The sequence below is a fragment of the Oryctolagus cuniculus genome, chromosome X (genome assembly GCF_964237555.1).
Source record: "Oryctolagus cuniculus chromosome X, mOryCun1.1, whole genome shotgun sequence".
Classification (NCBI taxonomy): domain Eukaryota; kingdom Metazoa; phylum Chordata; class Mammalia; order Lagomorpha; family Leporidae; genus Oryctolagus; species Oryctolagus cuniculus.
In genome coordinates this window covers 91,729,908-91,740,878 of record NC_091453.1, presented here as the reverse complement: position 1 = coordinate 91,740,878, position 10,971 = coordinate 91,729,908, and the positions used below count along the sequence as shown (strand labels likewise).

At 41.7% G+C, this 10,971-nt stretch overlaps 1 protein-coding gene across 25 annotated transcripts in view; it reads right to left on the bottom strand.

The window, feature by feature from the left end:
* The window catches only part of TRMT2B (tRNA methyltransferase 2 homolog B), a 111,645-nt gene that overhangs the window by 28,292 nt on the left and 72,382 nt on the right, over nucleotides 1-10,971 (bottom strand). For 20 of the 25 annotated variants that reach the window (XR_011385543.1, XR_011385531.1, XR_011385527.1 and 17 more), the window contains 2 exons: nucleotides 10,147-10,242; nucleotides 661-740 (listed from right to left, as the gene is read on the bottom strand). The exons of 3 other annotated variants lie outside the window; for them this stretch is intronic. The gene's annotated coding sequence lies outside the window, so the exon portion shown is untranslated. The remainder of the gene's footprint in view (nucleotides 1-660; nucleotides 741-10,146; nucleotides 10,243-10,971) is intronic. 2 more of the 25 variants (XR_011385533.1, XR_011385532.1) reach the window with 1 other exon arrangement.

The following is a 10,971-nucleotide window of genomic DNA, read 5'->3' as shown; positions in this document are numbered from 1 at the left end:
CTTAGCCTCTGTCTTGGTCTCTCTCTCTCTCTCTCTGTGTGTGTGTGCATTTCTGCCTCTCTCTCTGGTCTTCTCTCTCTTGTTCATCAGTCTTTCTGTTCATTTGTCTCTCTCCATCTCTCTCTGTCAGTTTCTTTTTTGTAAAAATTTATTTATTTTGAAAGTCAGAGTTAGAGAGAGGGAGAGACAAGGGAGAGAGAGAGGGGGTCCTCCATCTGCTGCCTCACTCCCCAGATGGCTGCAATGGATAGCACTAGGCTAGACCAAAGCCAGGAGCCAGGAGCCAGATCTAGGTCTCCCATGTGGGTACAGGGGCCCAAACACTTGTACCATCTTCTGCTGCTTTTCCCAGGCCATAAGATGGGATCTGGATTAGAAGTGGAGCAGCTGGGACTCGAACCAGAGCCCATATGGGATGCCGGCACTGCAGGTGGTAACTTTACTCGCTATGCCACAGTGTTCGCCCTGGTCTGTCTCTCCTTCTCTCTCTGTCTCTTCTGTTCTCTATTTCTGTCTCTGTTGTCCTGTCACCCTCCCTTTCAAGTGAATTAAAAAAAAGTTATTAAAACTTTACTTTTTTTGTCCGAAGAGCACAGTGTTGCAGTATGTAAGGCAGCAACACCAGCAGAATGGCAGAGCTGCTGTTTCCAAACTCCATACCTCCACAGTGACGTTGACAAGCAACGTCGGAAGCAACGCTGTCAGAACTCTGCAAACACGATTACTCAGCCAAGTAAATCCTAAAACAGGAAAAAAAAAGTTTAAAATGAGCGGAGAGTTTTGGGGCATTTTCAGTTGTCTTTGTTCCACTCCTTTAATGGCTCAGTGCTGGCTGCCTGTACTCTGTCTTGTTCTAGACAGCAGCAAGGACCTTATTCACATTTTCACCTGGGTCCGTTCTAAACTGTGTGGAGCATGAAGGGGCACTGATTGACACGAGTCTAAGGCAAACCAAAAAACCCCACAGATGCTTGGAGCAAAGACTGTGGTTGCACCACATAATGTACCACTTCCAGTGTGGGAGGAAGAACTGCAGAGAAAGTTTCTTCAGAAAGTAGGGCCCTAAGAAGAACTAATCCCATTTCTTCTCAAACTATTCAGAACAATCGAAAAAGAGGGAATCCTCCCAAATTCTTTCTATGAAGCCAGCATCACCTTAATCCCTAAGCCAGAGAAAGATGCAGCACTGAAAGAGAATTACAGACCAATATCCCTGATGAACATAGACGCAAAAATCCTGAATAAAATTCTGGCCAATAGAATACAACAACACATCAGGAAAATCATCCACCCAGACCAAGTGGGATTCATCCCTGGTATGCAGGGATGATTCAACATTCGCAAATCAATCAATGTGATTCACCACATTAACAGACTGCAAAAGAAAAACCATATGATTATCTCAATTGATGCAGAGAAAGCATTTGATAAAATTCAACACCCTTTCATGATGAAAACTCTAAGCAAATTGGGTATAGAAGGAACATTCCTCAATATAATCAAAGCAATTTATAAAAAACCCACAGCCAGCATCCTATTGAATGGGGAAAAGCTGGAAGCATTTCCACTGAAATCTGGCACCAGGCAGGGATGCCCACTCTCACCACTGCTATTTAACATAGTTCTGGAAGTTTTAGCCAGAGCCATCAGACAAGAAAAAGAAATCAAAGGAATATAAATTGAGAAGGAAGAAGTCAAAACTATCCCTCTTTGCAGACGATATGATTCTTTACTTAGAGGATCCAAAGAACTCTACTAAGAGACTATTGGAACTCATAGAGGAGTTTGGCAAAGTGGCAGGATATAAAATCAATGCACAAAAATCAACAGCCTTTGTATACACAAGCAATGCCATGACTGAGAAAGAACTGCTAAGATCAATCCCATTCACAATAGCTACAAAAACAATCAAATACCTTGGAATAAACTTAACCAAGGATGTTAAAGATCTCCACGATGAGAATTACAAAATCTTAAAGAAAGAAATAGAAGAGGATACCAAGAAATGGAAAAATCTTCCCATGCTCATGGATTGGAAGAATCAACATCATCAAAATGTCCATTCTCCCAAAAGCAATTTATAGATTCAATGCAATCCCAATCAAGATACCAAAGACATTCTTCGCAGATCTAGAAAAAATGATGCTGAAATTCATATGGAGGCCACAAGAGACCTCGAATAGCTAAAGCAATCTTGTACAACAAAAACAAAGCCGGAGGCATCACAATACCAGATTTCAGGACATACTACAGGGCAGTTGTAATCAAAACAGCATGGTACTGGTACAGAAACAGATGGATAGACCAATGGAACAGAATTGAAACACCAGAAATCAACCCAAACATCTACAGCCAACTTATATTTGACCAAGGATCTAAAACCAATTCCTGGAGCAAGGACAGTCTATTCAATAAATGGTGCTGGGAAAACTGGATTTCCACGTGCAGAAGCATGAAGCAAGACCCCTACCTTACACCTTACACAAAAATCCACTCAACGTGGATTAAAGACCTAAATCTACGTCCTGATACCATGAAGTTATTAGAGAACATTGGAGAAACCCTTCAAGATATTGGCACAGGCAAAGAATTTCTGGAAAAGACCCGGGAGGCACAGGCAGTCAAAGCCAAAATCAACTATTGGGATTGCATCAAATTGAGAAGTTTCTGTACTGCAAAAGAAACAGTCAGGAGAGTGAAGAGACAACCGACAGAATGGGAAAAAATATTTGCAAACTATGCAACTGATAAAGGGTTAATAACCAGAATCTACAAAGAGATCAAGAAACTCCACAACAACAAAACAAACAACCCACTCAAGAGATGGGCCAAGGACCTCAATAGACATTTTTCAAAAGAGGAAATCCAAATGGCCAACAGGCACATGAAAAAATGTTCAAGGTCATTAGCAATCAGGGAAATGCAAATCAAAACCACAATGAGGTTTCACCTCACCCCGGTTAGAATGGCTCACATACAGAAATCTACCAATAACAGATGCTGGCGAGGATGTGGGGAAAAAGGGACACTAACCCACTGTTGGTGGGAATGCAAACTGGTCAAGCTACTATGGAAGTCAGTCTGGAGATTCCTCAGAAACCTGAAGATAACCCTACCGTTCGACCCAGCCATCCCACTCCTTGGAATTTACCCAAAGGAGTTTAAATTGGCAAACAAAAAAGCGGTCTGCACCCTAATGTTTATCGCAGCACAATTCACAATAGCCAAGACCTGGAACCAACCTAAATGCCCATCAACGGTAGACTGGATAAAGAAATTATGGGATATGTATTCTTTAGAATACTATACCGCAGTAAGAAACAACGAAATCCAGTCATTTGCAACAAAATGGAGGAATCTGGAACACATCATGCTGAGTGAAGTAAGCCAGTCCCAAAGGGACAAATACCATATGTTCTCCCTGATCGGTGACAACTGACTGAACACCAAAAAGGAAACCTCCTGAAGTGAAATGGACACTATGAAAAACGGTGACTTGATCAGCACAGCCCTGACTGTTAATGAACAACTTAATACATTATCCCTCTTTGTATTTTTTTTTGTCTGTTCTACTTAATATGACTGGTTTAATTCTGTAATTATCACATAGTTATTCTTAAGTGTTGAAAATTAACTGAAATGTGATCCCTGTTAAACATAAGAGTGGGAATAAGAGAGGGAAGAGAGGTATAATTTGGGACATGCTCAAGCTGACTTGCCCCAAATGGTAGAGTTAGAAACATACCAGGGGATTCCAATTCAATCCCATCAAGGTGGCATGTACCAATGCCATCTCACTAGTCCAAGTGATCAATTTCAGTTCACAATTGATCATAATGAAAGGACTAAGAGTCAAAGGGAGCACACAAACAAGTCTAGTACCTGCTAACACTAACCGATAGAATAAATAAAGGGGAGAGTGATCCAACATGGGAAGCGAGATACTCAGCAGACTCATAGAATGGCAGATGTCCTAAATAGCACTCTGGCCTCAGAATCAGCCCTAAAGGCATTCGGATCTGGCTGAAATGCCCATGAGAGTATTTCAGGCATGGAAAGCCAAGACACTCTGGCAAAAAGATCTCTGTGAGTGAGATCCCAGTGGAAAGAACAGGTCTTCAAAGAAGGAGGTACCTTTCTCTGAAGGGAGGAGAGAACCTCCACTTTGACTATGACCTTGTCTAAACAAGATAAGAGTTGGAGAACCCAGAGGGCTTCCATAGCCTTGGAAACTCATGACTGGAGCCTAGGGAGATTACTGATGCCATAGACAGGAGTGTCAATTTGTAAAGTCAACAACAGGAGTCACTGTGCACTTACTCCTCATGTAGGATCTCTGTCCTTAATGTGCTGTACATTGAGATTTAATGCTATAACGAGTACTCAAACAGTTTATTTCACTTTGTGTTTCTATGGGGGTGCAAACTTTAAATCTTTACTTAATGCATACTAAACTGATCTTCTGTAAAAAAAAAATCAATTCCCAACTTGACTCTCACTGGGATTAAACATGACAATAGGTCTGATCTGATTTCATCATCATTTAAAAAAATCATCTATTATTTTTCACTTTATGTTTCTGTGTGGGAGCAAACTGTTGAAATACTTACTTAATGTATACTAAGCTGATCTTCTTTATATTAAGATAATCGAAAATGAATCTTGATGTGAATGGAAGGGGAGAGGGAGTGGGAAAGGGGAGGGTTGTGGGTGGGAGGCACGGTATGGGGGGGAAGCCATTGTAATCCATAAGTCGTACTTTGGAAATTTATATTCATTAAATAAAAGTTAAAAAAAAAAAGGATAATTAGAAACCAAAAAAAAAAAAAAAAAAAAAAGAAAGTAGGGCCCTCGTAAGGCCCATGTATGCTTGGAAATGCACACAGTCAAGCATATATCTGGGGAGGCGGCATGCTCAAGAAGGATCCGAGAAGACCCAAAGCTTTCGCCTCAGGCTCATCTCCAGGTTCAATACCAACAGGAAACAAAGACTAAAGCAGAGTTGGAAAGAGCTTGAGTAAGGGTTAAAGGAGTGACCCAGAACAGAGTCAACCTGCAAAAACTGGCAGAGGTGTGTTCTTGTTTGTTCCTTTGTTTTAGTTCCTGATATTCAGTGCAATATCAGTCAAAATAGTAGCCTAATACGAGTTAAAATGACAAAGATTTCAATAACAACATACAACAAAAAACATAGTTTTTGCAAAAATAGTCTGGAAAAGTCATTAAACAGATGACTAGAACTCTCAACAATAAAATAAATTACTAATTATAATATTTAAGTATCCAGTTTTCAGTTGAAAAAATCACGAAGTATACAAAGAAACAAGAACAGTATGGTCCATTAAAAAAAAAAAAAAACTGCTGGAAACTATCCCTAAGGAAGCCCAAACATTGGACTTACTAGACAAGATTTTAAATCAACCAATTAAATGAGCTCAAAAACCTAAAAGAAGCCAGGAAAATGATAGACGAATAGATGATATCAATAAACAGAAATTATGGAAAGGAAACACACAGAAACACTAGAAAGTCTACAAACTGAAACTCTGTACTTCAGTAGAAGGAGCCCACAGGAGACAGGAGGCATAAGAAAGAATCCACAAGCTTGAAGACAGGAGAACTGAAATGATCAAGTCAGAGGTCTTGAGATTTTATTTATATATATGTGTGTGTATGTGTGTGTGTGTGTGTGTGTGTGTGTGTGTGTATATATATATATATATATATATATATATATATATAGGGGAGAGAGAGCAGGACATATGGAGTCCATGAAGTAAGAATACAGTGGCTGATATCCCAGCTGCATGGGATATATCGACTAAAACAAAGAGAGGAGCTGGACATCACCCTGGGATTTTTGGAATTAGAAAAAACATCAGATTTGATTCAAAGTGTCAGAAAAGGCCTTGAAGTATATTTTTTAAAGAAAGCTTTATTTAATAAATGCAAATTTCATAGTTACAGCTTTAGGAATATAGTGGTTCTTCCCCCCATACCCCCCTCCCATCCCCACTCCTGTCCCATCTCCTACTCCCTCTCCCATCCCATTCTTCATAAGATTCATTTTCAATTATCTTTATACACAGAAGATCAAATCTATACCAAGTAGGGATTTAACAGTTTGCACCCACACAGACACACAAAGTATAAAGTACTGTTTGAGAACAAGTTTTGCAGTCAAATCTCATAGTACACCTCATTAAGGACAGAGGTCCTACATGGGGAGTAAGTGCACAGTGACTCCTGTTGTTGATTTAACAATTGACACTCTTGTTTATGACGTCAGTCATCACTCGAGGCTCTTGTCATGAGCTGCGAAGGCTATGGAAGCCACTTGAGTCCAGAAACTCTGTTGGTATTTAGACAGGGCCATAAGCAAAGTGGAAGTTTTCTTCTCCATTCAGAGAAACACTGAGGGTTTTTAAACCAGGAGAGTGCCATGTTCTGATTTGGATTTGAAAATACTACTTTCCTATTATGTGTGAGAATATCTGCATCGGACAACAATGGAAGGGCAATGAGGTCACGGCAGGAGTGCAGGGAAGAGGTTGTGGGAACTTGCGGGGTGGGGGGACCACAGACATGAATGACACGGATAGTTTCTAATTTCTCTTTTTTTTAATATATTTTAAGATGTTTTTAATGACTTTTTTTTTAAAGATTTATTTATTTGGAAAGCAGAGTTACAGAGAGGCAGAGGCAGAGAGAGAGAGAAAGAGATCTTCCATCTGCTGGTTCATTCCCCAATTGGCCACAATGGCCAGAGCTGCACCAATACAAAGCCAGAAGGTAGGAGCTTCCTCCAGGTCTCCCACGTGGGTGGCAGGGCCCAAGGAGTCAGACCACCTTCTATTGCTTTCTCAGGCCATAGCAGAGAGCTGGATCAGAAGTGGAGAAAGCCGGGTCTCAAACTGGTGCCCATAAAGGATGCCAGCACTGCAGGTGGTGGCTTTACCCACTACACTACAGCGCCAGCCCCTATAAACATTTCTTAACAATCCAAAGTTCACAGTGGTTCCAAAGGACCAGTAGAAATACAAAGAAAATCACAATCTTCCTCACCACCTCCTTTGCTTTCTCACCTCTGCCACTCTACGGTAAGAAATGTAACATCCTCAACAGGAAGCCATTATGCTTAGTGAAATAAGCCAGTCCCCAAAAGCAAACAGCATATGTTTTCTCTTATATGTAGTAGTTAATATAGAATTCCAAAAAAAAAAAAATTGGTAGGAACGAAATTTACATCTTATAATTTGATTGATGTTTTTAGCCCTTGTTTATACTCCCGTGCAACTGTGGTCTTCCTACTTTTCACCTGTTGAGTATGATGGTTAGTGGTGATGCATTAAGTCTGTGAATACAGAATGGACTGAAATTATGTTTTTGCAAAAATTAAAGAAAAAAATGAAGGAAGGAAGGAGGGGGATTGAGGGAAGGAGTTAAGATACAGAGGGAAGAATGGTTATGTTCAAAGAATTGAACCTATGAAATACATGAAATCTGTTCACTCTATATTAATAAAAATTTTAAATCTTAAAAAAAAATGGGGCCGGCACTGTGGCACAGAGGGTAAAGCCGCCGCCTGCAGTGCCGGCATCCCATCTGGGCACCAGTTCAAGACCCAGCAGTTCCACTTCCGATCCAGCTCTCTGCTACGGCCTGGGAAAGCAGTAGAAGAAGGCCCAAGTGCTTGGGCCCCTGCACCCATGTGGGAGACCTGGAAGAAGCTCCTGGCTCCTGGCTTCGGATTGACACAGCTCCGGCAGTTGAGGCCAATTGGGGAGGGAACCAGCAGATGAAAGACCTCTCTCTCTCTGCCTCTCCTCTCTCTGTTTAACTCTTTCAAGTAAAATAAATAAATCTTAAAAAAAATTTTTTTTGGACAGGCAGAGTTAGACAGTGAGAGAGAGACAGAGAGAAAGGTCTTCCTTCCATTGGTTCACCCTCCAAATGGCCGCCACAGCTGGCGTGCTGTGGCCGGCGCACTGCGCCGATCCGAAGCCAGGAGCCAGGTGCTTCCTCCTTGTCTCTCATGCAGGTGCAGGGCCCAAGCACTTGGACCATCCTCCACTGCCTTCCCGGGCCACAGCAGAGAGCTGGCCTGGAAGAGGAGTAACCGGGACAGAATTCGGCGCCCCAACCGGGACTAGAACCTGGGATGCCGGCACCGCAGGCGGAGGATTAGCCTAGTGAGCCGCGGCGCCGGCCAAAATTTTTTTAAAGAAATAAATGTAGCATGCCCATGCCCATGCCCATACAGACAAAAAAAAAGACACATATATACACATGTGCGTATACACACAAATATATATTTTATAGATTGGAAGAGTTAATTTTCAAGCTGGCGCTGTGGCGTAGCGGGTAAAGCCGCCACCCGCAGTGCCGGTATCCCATATGGGCACCAGTTCGAGTCCCGGATGCTCCACTTCCAATCCAGCTCTCTACTATAGCCTGAGAAAGCAGTAGAATGGCCCAAGTCCTTGGGCCCCTACACCTACATGGGAGACCCGGCAGAAGCTCCTGGCTCCTGGCTTCAGATCTTCGCAGCTCCAACCATAGAGGCCAATTGGGGAGTGAACCAGCAGATGGAAGACCTCTCTCTTTCTCTCTCTCCCTCTCTGCTTCTGCTTCTGCCTCTGCCTCTCCTTCTTTCTCTGTGTAACTCTGACTTTCAAATAAATAAATCTTTTAAAAAAGTAATTTTATGTGATTTTGCATAAATATAATCATTCCATAAAAATACATAATGAAATAGAAAATAAACCATCAACAAATCTCAAAAGAATTGATCAATAAAATGAAAAGACACATACATGAGAGTTCCAGCAGTACTATGAGAGGCAGTGCCACAAGGTTGGTGATAACTATAAGACAGTGAAATAAAATAATTTGAAAAAAGGTACAAAAAAAAGTATTGGTTTTCTTTTCAGAGGGTTAGCAAAGAAACCTAACAGACAACTCAGATTGGGTTGAGAGGAATGTATCATAGCAGGGTCAGATCAGTATGTGATCCTGCAACCAACTGTCCTAGGACAAAACCGGACCCATTGGGAGAGAGGCAGTGAGCTTCCTTGTACTAGTATTTCAAAGTTGAAAAGGCGGGAATTAATCCTGATGACACAGAACATTTGACTCTTATGGTCACTCTTCACTAATTCCACTTCTATCTAAAGATGATAAACAGTATCACAAAATAGCATCTATACACACCTCGTTAGATCCGATCTCATCAAAAGCCTACTCTTCTGCAATGGTAATGTCAGCCAATCTAAGGCTGGCCATGCAGTCACACGTACATAATCCCAATTATTACCAACATGTGAGCTTGCAAGAGGTCGAATCAGTGTGGGGCATGGCTCAAGCACATTTCCTCATTCATCTTTTTCAGTCTAAATTTTGCCTTCCTACTTCTCAATCAGTATCTAAGCAAACAATGTGAATTTAGAGTCATACTCAAAATAAGCCAATAATTAAAGCAAGATGGGGGAAAGGGGCACAAAATGTTTCCTCTACCTAACTCATTTCTGGGTATGACAGACAAACATGGTATCAAGTGGCTAATTTCCCTTAAGGGATACCCTGTAAGATCTCAGCTGCAGATACCTCCCTATGGATGCTACATCTTGGGGGAAAGTTGGGGGAAATGCAATGAATTCACATATTTACAACAGCCTCCACCCTTTCAAAGCACTGCAAAGCACCTCATTGCGATGAACACAGGTGTTTGTATAGCGTATCATGCAAACCAGGACGCTGGATGGGGATTGGAAACATTTTTCTCAAAAAGACCAGAGAGTAAACATTTTTGGCTTAGGAGGCTACATACAGTCTCTATCACACGTTCTTTTTCTTGTTAGCCCTCTCAAAGAATGTAAACGCTGTCCTAGCTCAGACGTCACAAGAAAACAGGCTGTGGGTTTGGGGTATGGTAGGTATAACAGACATCATGTCTGTTCCAGGCAAACGCGCACAAGCACACTAGCCAAAGGCCCAGGCTGGGATCCAATTCAAAATTGGAAGTAAGAGACAGCACATGTATTCACCAGGGTTTTCTAGAGATAAACAGAATCTATGACGGAGATGACAGAGACAGAAATACACACACACACATATGAGTTTATTATCTGGAATTGGCTCACGTACCGATGGAGTCAGGCAAGTCCCAAGGAGTGGGGGGTCAAATGGCAAGCTGGAGACCTAGAAGAGCTGGTGGCTGACTTCCAGTTCTAGTATGAAAGCCTGAAAATCAAGAGAGCACATCTAGTTGAAAGGTCAGCAGACTAGAGATCCAGGAGGAGCAGAGCAATGTTTTAGATCGAATCTCCCAGCAAGAAAAAATCTGATGTCCTAATCAAAGACAGTCACACAGGCAGAATCCTTTTACCTGGGGGAGCATCAGACGCTCTCTTTGATTTAAGCCTTTAACTGATTAGAGGAGGCAACTGATGTTGGTGACAGAAAGAGAGGACTTTAAAGGATTCACCATGAAGAAATGATAAAAGTTTAAGGTGATGGATAGGCTAATTACATTGAGATGATCAATACACAGTGTAGACTTGAATCAAAATATCAGATTGGGGGGATAGGAGTTTGGTATAGTGGTTAAGTTGCTGTTTGGGGTGCCACATCCAATATCTCAGCACTGGATCGAGTCTCAGCCATTCCACTTCTGATCTAGTTCCTTGCTGAAGTGCCTGGGAAGGCAGTGGAAGATGGCCTAAATACTTAGACCCCTGCCACCCACATGGGAGACCCAAATGGAGTTCTTGGCTCCTGGGTTTGGCTTGGCCCAGCCCCAACTGGTATAGCCATTTTGTGAGTGAACCAGAATGGAAAAGGTCTCCTCCTTCTCTCTCCTCCTTCTCTTTCTCTGTAACCTTGTCTTTCAAACAAATAATATTTTTTAAAAGAATAAGAATCCCTAGTTCACCATATTGTAATAAGGATTAAATCAGTTATATATAATGT